Source organism: Lagopus leucura, unplaced genomic scaffold (assembly GCF_019238085.1).
Source record: "Lagopus leucura isolate 7727_CA_CO unplaced genomic scaffold, USGS_WTPT01 Super-Scaffold_100157, whole genome shotgun sequence".
Classification (NCBI taxonomy): domain Eukaryota; kingdom Metazoa; phylum Chordata; class Aves; order Galliformes; family Phasianidae; genus Lagopus; species Lagopus leucura.
In genome coordinates, this window is record NW_024962334.1 from 49329828 (window position 1) to 49340437 (window position 10610).

The window sequence follows — 10610 nt, forward strand, 5'->3', positions numbered from 1 at the left end:
GGATGCTCAGGAGCACTTTGCAAGTTCTAATGAAAACTACTGAACTAACACTGGAGGAAGCTGATTTGATATGTTGGATATGTTTACAGGAGTTATCATCATGCCTTTGAACTGCAGCGTAGATATAACATAAATCAAGATTCTTCACTTGTGTCCTTCATGCTTTGCAGTGGAAGACCAAGTATTTTCCCTCTATATTTTTTCAGATAAGTAATATACATCTGCAGCAACACCTCAATTACCTTGTCATGCCCTAAATCTGCCATGGCAGGTTAGCCAGAATGACATTTAAGCCTCGACTGACTACAACAAATTAAATGACCTCAGGTATTCACTACCTTCTCTCCAGATGATATTTTAGCTTTCCTAGCCCAATATTCTGACCCAATCCCAGTCTCAGATTGTCTTTTTTCTTAGGATTGTCCTGACCCTCCCTTCCTTCCTTCCTTCCTTCCTTCCTTCCTTCCTTCCTTCCTTCCTTCCTTCCTTCCCTCCTTCCTTCCCTCCCTCCCTCCCTCCTTCCTTTCCCCCCCTCTTCTTCTGCTTCATATGAAATCATCTGAGAGAAATGGGCACATACAGATTTTTGGCAGAATATTATTCCACATCTAGACATATTTTAAGACTTATTATTTCCAAGGTGAGAGATACATCCTCCCACCAAAATATAGGTAAAACCCAACAACCCCAACATGAAAAACAAACAACAGCAACAATAACAACAAGAAAACCAAGAAGTCTGTGTACACTTGTGTGTGTGTGAGCGAGAGAGGTAGTAAAGTCATTATTTTTTGCCTTGAGATTTTCATTTTTTATGCTGAATTTAACATTAAGAGAATGAAAGGCAGAGTTAATCTTCCTTACTCCTTTTTTTTTTTTTTCTGTGGGATTTTTTTTTTTTCTGAGTCTGTGCTTTTTTTTCATTCTATCAGCTCATATCCGAATGTTTGTCACTCCGCACAGGAAATAACTTCTGCTATGAACTGCACAGATTCAGAGTGGTTACCTTAACAACACATATAGAAATCTTAATAAAGATACAGAGGAAGCAAGTGCCTTTCACTTTCCTCATTGTGATGCTTCCACATTACTGCAATGAGAGACAACAGCAATTAAAACTGAGGAATGGATGTATATATTTTGTCTTGCCGCACTGAAAAGTTGATTGGATTACATTTTCAGCTGATTTAAATTGTTGTTACACTCCTGAATAGAGAGACATGAAAATGTGAGTCAGACAGATTCTGGGAACGGAGTCTGCCTTTCAACTTCTTGAGGAATGCACAGCAATTACTGTCCATGGGAAAAGAATAAAATATTTGTGCAAAGAATAATAACACAGGATATCAATACTGAGAAGTTATAGAAAAGCTCCTTCTTATTCCTTAATTTATTCATTTCCAGAGTATTTTTCCAGATTATCCAGAGTATAATTTTATTGAAACACCATAATTTCTTAATATATAAACATATATAATATATATATATGTATATAATAAGGCAGTGAAGAAATGAAAACCTTTAAGAGCTGATTTTCACAGAAGTCACATTCATTTGAAATTAAGATTTACACCATGCTTGACGTATTTCATAATTTGCAGACAGAGGCTTTGTCCCTGACCACTGGAAAAAGGAGTCGCATTGCAAATGAGACTAGCAAAAAGGTATTCAGTCATTTAGAATCATTTAAAAATCATTCAGTCATTTAAAAAACGTTTTATTTAGCCTTAAATATAATCTTTATGTATAAATAACATTTAGATGATATTATTATTTCCAAAGTTCCATCAGTCACTGATTAGGGAGTGTCAATCTTTTAGACTCCTGGAAGAATACAAGCAAGATGAAAGAAATTGTTGGAGCCTTTCAAAAATAAACACATGTGGCATGAACTCTTAGAGCACTTCATGCACTGTGGTGCAGCAAAACTTGACTTTGCCCATCAGCATTCCTTCCAAACAATTTGCCTGCTGACATTTCAGCGATGAGGTCAAATTTGCTTATGGGAAATGTGTTTGATGTCATGTAGTTTTGCAGAGACTCTTTTCTGTTGGCATGTAAAGGTCATTTCGGTAGAGCAAAGTGCATTTATAAACTTCCCTAGAAACAGATTCTGGGCACAAAGCATCTTCCGAATAATAAGAAGCCATTTCTTTTTTTTTAACCCTTTTTTTATTTTTTGTTTTTTTTGTTATTTTTTTTTTTTTTTTTTTTTTTTTTTCGGAGGTCTTTTTCTATGAAAGATGTAGGAGTAAGATCATAGAATTACAGAATCATAGAATGAATTAGATCATCCAGTTCCAACTCCCCTGTCATGAACTGGTGCCCACCCACCAGATCAGGTGGTGCCCAGAACCTCGTCCATTTTGGCCTTGAGAACCTCTAGGGATGGAGCATCCATTGCTTCCTGGGCAGCAGTACCAGGGTCTCACCATTTTCCAAGTAAAGAATTTCTTCTTCAAATCCAACCTAAATCTCTCCTCTTTTAATTTAAAGCCATTCCCCCTTGTCCTATCACTACCAGACCATGTACAGAAGTCAGTCTCCCCCCTGCTAATTAGCTCCCTTCAGGTACTGGAAGGCCACAATGAGATCTCCCTTCTCTTCTCCAGGCTGAACAAGCCTGGACACCTCAAACTCTCTACATAGGAGAGGTATTTTAGCCCTTTGATCATCTTTGACCCACGTCCCTCCTGTGCTGGGTGTTCCAGGTCTGGAAGCAACACTGTCAACGGGGCCTTGTGAGGCAGAGCAGAGGAGAACAATCCCCTCTCTGCCCTCTGCCATCCCTCTGTTGATGCAGCCCATGATGCAGTGTCAATAAGTTCTTCTTTCAGTCTCCAACCCCTGGTCTGTCCAGTATCTGGACTAGGAAGTAATCTTCAATGAACTCCAAGAGTACCATGGACTTCTTGCAGGTCACTGTGTTGTTTTCCCAGCCGATCTCTGAGTGGCTGAAATCCCCATCAGGATCAGACAGCCTAATCGTAAACTCTGATCACCAGATGCCCTTTATAGTTCTTGTCCCTAATTTTATCCCTGTTTATTATTATTGCTGTTTCTCAGAGACTTTTATGATAGCAATTAAGTCATCGCTTTCAAATTACACCACAGTTTCCAACTCCTGTTTATTTCCCAGACTGCATGCGACGATGTAGAGGCACTTTAGTTGGGCTATAATCTGTGTTACCTTCTTGGGAAAGCTCTCCCAGATTCCTCTGGGACAAATCTGAGCTTTTTCTGCATTACTTCCTAAAATGACAGTGTTTCCTGGCTCTTCTCAGTCACTCAGCAGTACAACACCTTCCCCCATCAAATCTCGTTTAAAGCTCTGGTGATAAGCCCAGCCAGGTTGCTGTCCAGTATAATCTTGCACCTCCTGGTCAGTTGCATTCCATCCAACACCAACAGGCTTGGTTTCTCAAAGGTGCATCCAAGATTATAGTACTTGAAACCATGAGTATGACACCATACATGCAGCCATTCATTCAACTGATTTGTTTTTCTCCTTCTGTCTGAGTTTCAGCCTCCAAGTGGGAGGAATCAGGATAATGCTACCAGGGCTCCCAATCCCTCCAACATCTTCCCAAAGTACATAAAGTCTTTTTAAATATTTTGTCTCCTAATTGCAGCCTCCCGTGACCCAGCTTGAAAGAGCAGTAGTGGATAGCAATCCTCCAGCCTTATCAGACCCAGTATCCTCCTCCTGATGTAGGGCCCTGACAGACAGCAAACCTAAGACGACACCAAAGAAAGTGTTTCTTCACTGTGGTACTGCAGTGTTTCTTAAAAAACAAACAAAAAGTTCTTGCAGTGCAACTGCAAAATCCTCTGTTCCTTGGAGCAAGCGTAAGTTTTCAACTCCTCTCTATTATAAGCATAAGGAATAGAGGGGAGGAAGGACAGAGAAAGATTTTAAGATCTTATTTTATTTATTTGCCTTGTTTAGGCATCCAGCCTCATAATAGATATTTGTGAGTTTCCCACATGATTGTAGCCGCCAGTCCAAAATTTTGCATGTTGTCTGTCAACTTGTCTGGATATTCCAGATAACCTATAGCATTATTTTCAAATGGCCAATGAAACCTTCTACTTTAGACAACTCAGCTGAGTTCCTTTAATTATGCTTTCTAAATTTGACTTTTTTTATATGAGATGGGTATATGAAACCACGCTGATGTCAACGGACTAATAAATGGTTAATAGAGAAGGTCAATAGAGTCAATGGATCTTGGAAGGTTATTCAGCTCCTCAGAAACTATCAACCTGTTTGCCAGTTGAATCATGCTGTAAACTTTACTGATTAATGTTGACTCAGTTCTTAATGACTATCATGGGAGTTTAAAGGCCTAATTTATTCGTAGATATCTGCATTTAGTTGCCTAAATATTGATATCTTAATCTCAAACTGAATTCCACACAAGGACTCCTTATTCTTTCTTCCCCAGTGGAATAACCTGAGTCTTGGCAGCTACTTGATTAAATGTAAGTTGCTATGTAACCTCACATAAAATTTCCCTTGCTGGAATCACCTTATAGAGGGCTTTGCACTCTGGTGGCCTGTAACCCTGAGTTGAGAATTACAAAAACCTCCTAAATTTCTGACCTGGAACAACACTGGAACAACTGCCAAATACATTCCTGGCACGTAACAATAGTAAAAAGCATGAATTATATGTCCATTTACCTCTTTTAGTTTTATTTCCATATAAGCAGTGAAGCAAATGCCAGCCAAGGCTGGTCAATCAATTTTACTTTGCAGAGTTTTTCTTCACGCACATATGTGCAGGCCACAGACAGAAAGGACAGTAGTTGCAGGTAGTGGGATATCATGTCATGAATGTCCTGAAAAAGAGCATTCCCTTCATTAGTACAGTTTAGTATAACTAGCATAAAGAATACAAAGCGTGTACCACTCTGCATCCACAAATAGTGAACGTTTCTTTGTCAATCCCATGAACATCTCTTTTGTGAGACTGGCAATAATAAAGCACTACAGTTACAGGAAGTAGGGAAAAAAAAAAACACCAATTAGTAGTAGCCTAAAACTTGACAACTCATACTTCCTGTGAATTCACTGCAGAGAAATAGCTTACACATTTACAGGTAAAGCTGAAACTAGTTCCTAATAATGCTAGAGAATGCATCAAAAATATAGGCATCATAAAAATGCATCCTTAAAAATGATCATAAAATCATAGTCATAGAATATTTTGAGTTGGAAGGACCCTTAAAGGTCATCTATAGGACCAATAGGTTCATCTTAAAGTCCAATGCCCCAGCAATGAATAGGGACACTCACAGCTCCATCAGATGCTCAGAGCCCTATTCCCTGACCTGAATGGCATCCCGTCCCTTGGGTGTGTAGATTGCAGAGTTTGGTGTCATCTACAAACTTGCTGAGGGTCATTCTGTACCACAGTCATTATCTCCCATTCCCAGCTGAAGGGCATGAAACTTCACATTAAATTTTACTATACACACCAGTCCTGGCATATTTAGGATGATTTATTTAAGAAATCACAAAGATTAAGAAATGGATGTCGGGTTTTTGGGGGGGCACATAATCCAGTGAAGAGTAATTATTGAAGTAGCTGTTCCAGCTCAGGTACAAATAATCTCCACAATTTCCTGCGCTCCAGCCAACTTGCTTATATGTAATCTGTTCTATTTCCAAACTTCATGCTTTTTTATAGTGTGGAGGTCATAGAATTATAAAATGGCATATGTTGGAAGAGAACCTAAAGATCACCTAGTTCCAACCTCCCTGCCATGGTTGCCACCCACCAGCTCAGGCTGCCCAGGACCCCATCCAACCTGGCCTGGAGCGCCTCCAGAGATGGGGCAGCCACAGCTCTCTGGGCAGCTGTGCCAATGGCCTCACCACCCTTTGAGTAAAAAATTTCCACCTTATGTCTAACATTAATCTCCCCTCTTTTAGTTTAAAGCCTTTCTCCCTTGTCCTATCACTATCAGATTTTGAAAAACTTGCTCCCCTTCCTGCTTATAAGCTCCCTTCAAGTATTGGAAGGCTTCGATGAGGTCTCCCCAGACCCTCCACTTTTCCAAGGTAAACAAGCCCAACTCCTTCAACCTCTCTTCACAGAAGTCCTCCAGCCCTCTGATCAACTTCATGTAACACAGTTGAAAGCAGACACTTATCTGACATCAGAACACCATCAGATTTACCCAGAAGTTGTAGTTTAAGTGGCATCAGAATTTTCTTATGTAAGAATATGCAGAGGGGAGTGCTTGCTTCTTAAGGGTATCTGGCCAAGGACCATTTCCAAAGCTGCAAGAAAACAAGGTGGTAATGGGAACTAAGTCTGCTCAATCACACTGGTGAGCCCACACCTCAGGTGCTGTGTTCAGATTTGAACCCTCACTGCAAGAAGGACATTGAGGCCCTGGACTGTGTCCAAAGAAAGGCAAAGGGACTGTGAAGGATCTGGTGAGCAATTCTTATATGGGGAGCAGCTGAGGAAACCAGAATTGTTCCATCTGCAGAAGAGGGGGTTCAAGAGAGACCTTACTGCTCTCTCCGGCTCCCTGAAAGGAGGTTGTGGTAAGGTGGGGGGTTGACCCCTTCTCCACAGTAACAGCAGTGGGATGGGAGGTAATGGCTTTAAGTCTCAGATAAGGTCAAGGCTGGGTATTAGGAAAAATTTCTTCTTAGAGTGGTGATGCATTGGCACAGGCTGGTGGAGTCAGTGTGCACGGAGGTGTTCAAGAACCATGGAGATGTGTCATCAAGTGACATGGCCTACGGGGTCACAGACATGGGTTGCTGGCTGGATTGCATGATCTTATTGCTCTTCCCAAACTATGATTCTATGGTTTTATGATTGTTAGTCCTTACCTCACACAACACCATAAATCACAGTTAAATTACAAATTATATAGGAGCTGATGAACAGATGAAGAGAAGCTAGCAGAACCATGTGATGAATTTGGTGCAGTAACATTTAGTCATTTGTGGAACAAAATGCAAACAGGCTGCATGAGTAGGAACGAACGTCATTTAAAATAGACTTAAACATGAAATCTGTCCTTTGTCAGACTGAACTATTCTCAGCTTGGCTTCTTAGCATCAGCCAAATTTGTTAAGCTATAAGGGAAAATAAAATTTGAGACCTAACAACTTCGGCAAATTATTTGTGTTATTGCTGCCTTGGAAACATCATTACAGATACCCTTATCTTGTGGGATTTTAATCAGGAAATATCTTTTTATTTTTTCTTATTTTTCGTCATAAAGGCAAAAAAAGATAGAGCTAGAAAAGATGTTACAGCTACAGCAAGTAATCAAAGATGACAAAAAGTGCTTTTAGGAGGTGGATTAAATTGGCTATAATATTTTAGCATCCCCCAAATCTGTAATTTTTATACTGAAAATGTCAATTTTCAAAAATTAAGTCATTACAAAAAATGAGTTGTCTCTGATTCTATTTTCCTTCTCAGATAATGAAATGGTACTCCTTAGTAAAAAGAGTCTTAGCCACCTAGACCCTAGAGACAGTATTGTCCTCCCATATATTGGCATATGTATTACAACAGGTCTCTAGCAATGATGCTGTGCTTTCCAAGCACGTGCTCATGGGATGTGGGGAGTCACCTGTCTAGAAAGCAGCTGTCATCCCCAAAGGAGAACCCTCTGAAATCTGAGTTGGGAAAATTTCATGGTAAAAAAACAAAACAAAACATATTCATAATCTCTTGGCATGACAGACCGTGTTCCTTTTACCCAACTGCTCTACAGTGACGATGGCTTCTGGTGGAAGAGGAGCAGCACCTGGAAATGCTTCAATCGTTTGTCAAAGTCAAATGGGTCAACACCCAAAAAATGCTCATGTTGTTAGTGTGCTTCAGCTGACAAATGGTAACTGCTTACACTGCTGGCACTTGATCACGGACTTTGCTTTGATGCAAAAATGTGTCGTGACTGGCGCAAATGAATCCGATTCAAACACAAATATATTTTAATGCTACATAGGAAGATGTTTGAAGTTTGAAATAATTAAAGGCTTGGGACTCTTGTGGACTGAGATTTTATTTGGGATTCCATTGAAGTATGAAAACTACATCAGAATGAATTATTGCAGTGGATATTGCACAGAAATTCTGCGCTTCCACATAGCCTTGCAAAAAAAGCTGTTTTCCTGTTTTTCGTTTTTTAAATGACTTTACATTAAAAAACATACATCATGAACACAGACCTCTAATTTCACATTTCAACAAAACAGGAGCAGGTATGCGTGCAACTTGCTCAAACAAACATGTATGGCATGTTGGATTCAGAGGTATCAGGTATGGCTTGCACACATCAGATAGGGCTGAGACCAGTTTATGCAAATTTTGGAATCAGACACGGGTCTAACAGAGATGGAAAACGAATTTACTCTTGGCTATTAGCTGTTCATCTATGCACTAATCCTTCAGACTATAGCTACAGAGAACCCTTCTCTGGGTTTAGTGCATGTTTTTCTCAATTAGGTACCTAATTGCCCAGTAAGGATATTCATAGAATCATAGAATCATAGATTAGCCTGGGTTACAAAGGAGCACAGTGCTCACCCAGTTCCAACCCCCTGCTGTGTGCAGGGTCACCAACCAGCAGCCCAGGCTGCCCAGAGCCACATCCAGCCTGGCCTTGAATGCCTGCAGGGATGGGGCATCCACAGCCTCCTTGGGCAACCTGTTCCAGTGCCTCACCACCCTCTGGGTAAAAATATTGATCTTGTTCTGGGAAAAAAATAAATAAATGACAGAAAGTCCAGGAAACTCTCAGATGACAGGGAGAGACACACCCTGAGTGAGTAGGCAATTAGGAGAAGGAAGAGAAAAGACAGAGATGTACTGAACTATGCATGAGGAGTAGAAATCCACGTTTGTGTGGTACCTCTATCTCTTGGGGGTTGACCTGAAGTCTCCTGAGCCCATGTGCAGTCACTTATCTATAGGGTTATGCTATGTCTCCCTTGCAGGTACAGGCTTCCCAGGGAGACTGATGGTGGTTCTAGCTGCTAGTGAGGTGGTAAATGACCTGAAAAGATCAGAAGAGTGAAAAAATATGTGATTTTGTTGTCATGTGACATAGGCAGGATTTTAGCCCATATCCCATTCAACAATTTACGCTTCATCTATGGAGCTCTACCATGCCTGTACCACAAGGAGCTGAGGGAAATATAAAAGAAACCATGGAATGTTATGGAAGAAAAAAGATGAGATGAAAGACTGCAATTTTGTAGACTCAAGAAGGGAGATTTTAGCATGGCTAATATTTGTTATTTCAGAAGTGATGCCACTAAGTCTAGGTTATTGATCTTTCAGGCCACCAAAACAGTGCTTGATTTTCTAGAAGAGAGCTGGTCTCACTGCTAAAATAGGATATATGCTTTTATTAAATGTGATGAATCTTCACCTAGATTAACTGTGTGTTGAGTAACATGTAAGTATACTGCAAAAAGAAACATCCTCAGTGACCAAAAATATGATCTGTGCTAAAGTCTAGAATTCTATTTGCTTATTGCTTATTGCAGCTCTCCTTGCTGCTCAAAAAAAAAAAAAAAGCCACAATATAAACCAGATCTTCTATTTCATGATTTCTGGTGGTGTCTGCAAGTCTTTCCAGGAAGCCTGGTTTTAGAAAGGTTTCCCTCACTTCCTGTTTTTTATTTGCTGGCAGAGGCATTTGTTGATCACGTCATTCTGTCACTACTCTCACAGCCCTTTTTAGTCCTTTTTTTCCTGATAATTTACTTATAAAGAAAGTCCTTTTCAGGTTTTACTGTGGAGCCAGTGGAGGGTTGAGAAATGACATCTATAAACTACCTCCATAGGAACAAGATCTTAAGTGCCCTAGAAGAAGAGAGAGCATCTTCTCAGCACATCTTCTATTGTTCCTCTCTTCTTTGCTTTGTCACTTTTTCCCATGAGCACTGTCTCAAAACAAAATTGCACCTAGGGGATGATGTTATGATTTTGTACAATTTCACTCGTTCCTCCTCCCTCCCCTCCCTTCCCCCCCCAAATTTCTTTGTCTCTTTCTTTCCATTTCCTTCTTTTTCATTCTTTCAGAGGGATAGATTAAACTGTAATTTTATTTAGAGCTCAATTTATACTAACCATTTCCTTAGTTTGTTGTCTTTGTCACAAGGACTGCAAGGGAGCAGTTGCTGTTGCTTGATGTCAGCTAATTTGGATGCATTAACAGCTTTGTTTACCTTTTGGCACAGAATTTTGGGTATTTACCACAGCTGCAAATATTCATCCTTGGGAAACAAGGGAGGAAAAGGTAATTAGCACAGAAAGACAATGTTAAGAAATTAAGAAGGAAAGTGAACACAGCAACATCCTAAACAGAGTATCACTGAAGCCAAAATTGATAGGATGTATAATGAAAGGCAGTTATGATTTATTATACCAAAGATTTCCAATACCCTTTGTGTTACGTATTGTAGAAATGCTGTCTGTTTCCTCTAATTTGTATCTACAAGATTCCCTTCCCTTCCCCTCCCTTCCCCTCCCTTCCCTTCCCTTCCCTTCCCTTCCCTTCCCTTCCCTTCCCTTCCCTTCCCTTCCCTTCCCTTCCCTTCCCTTCCCTTCCCCATG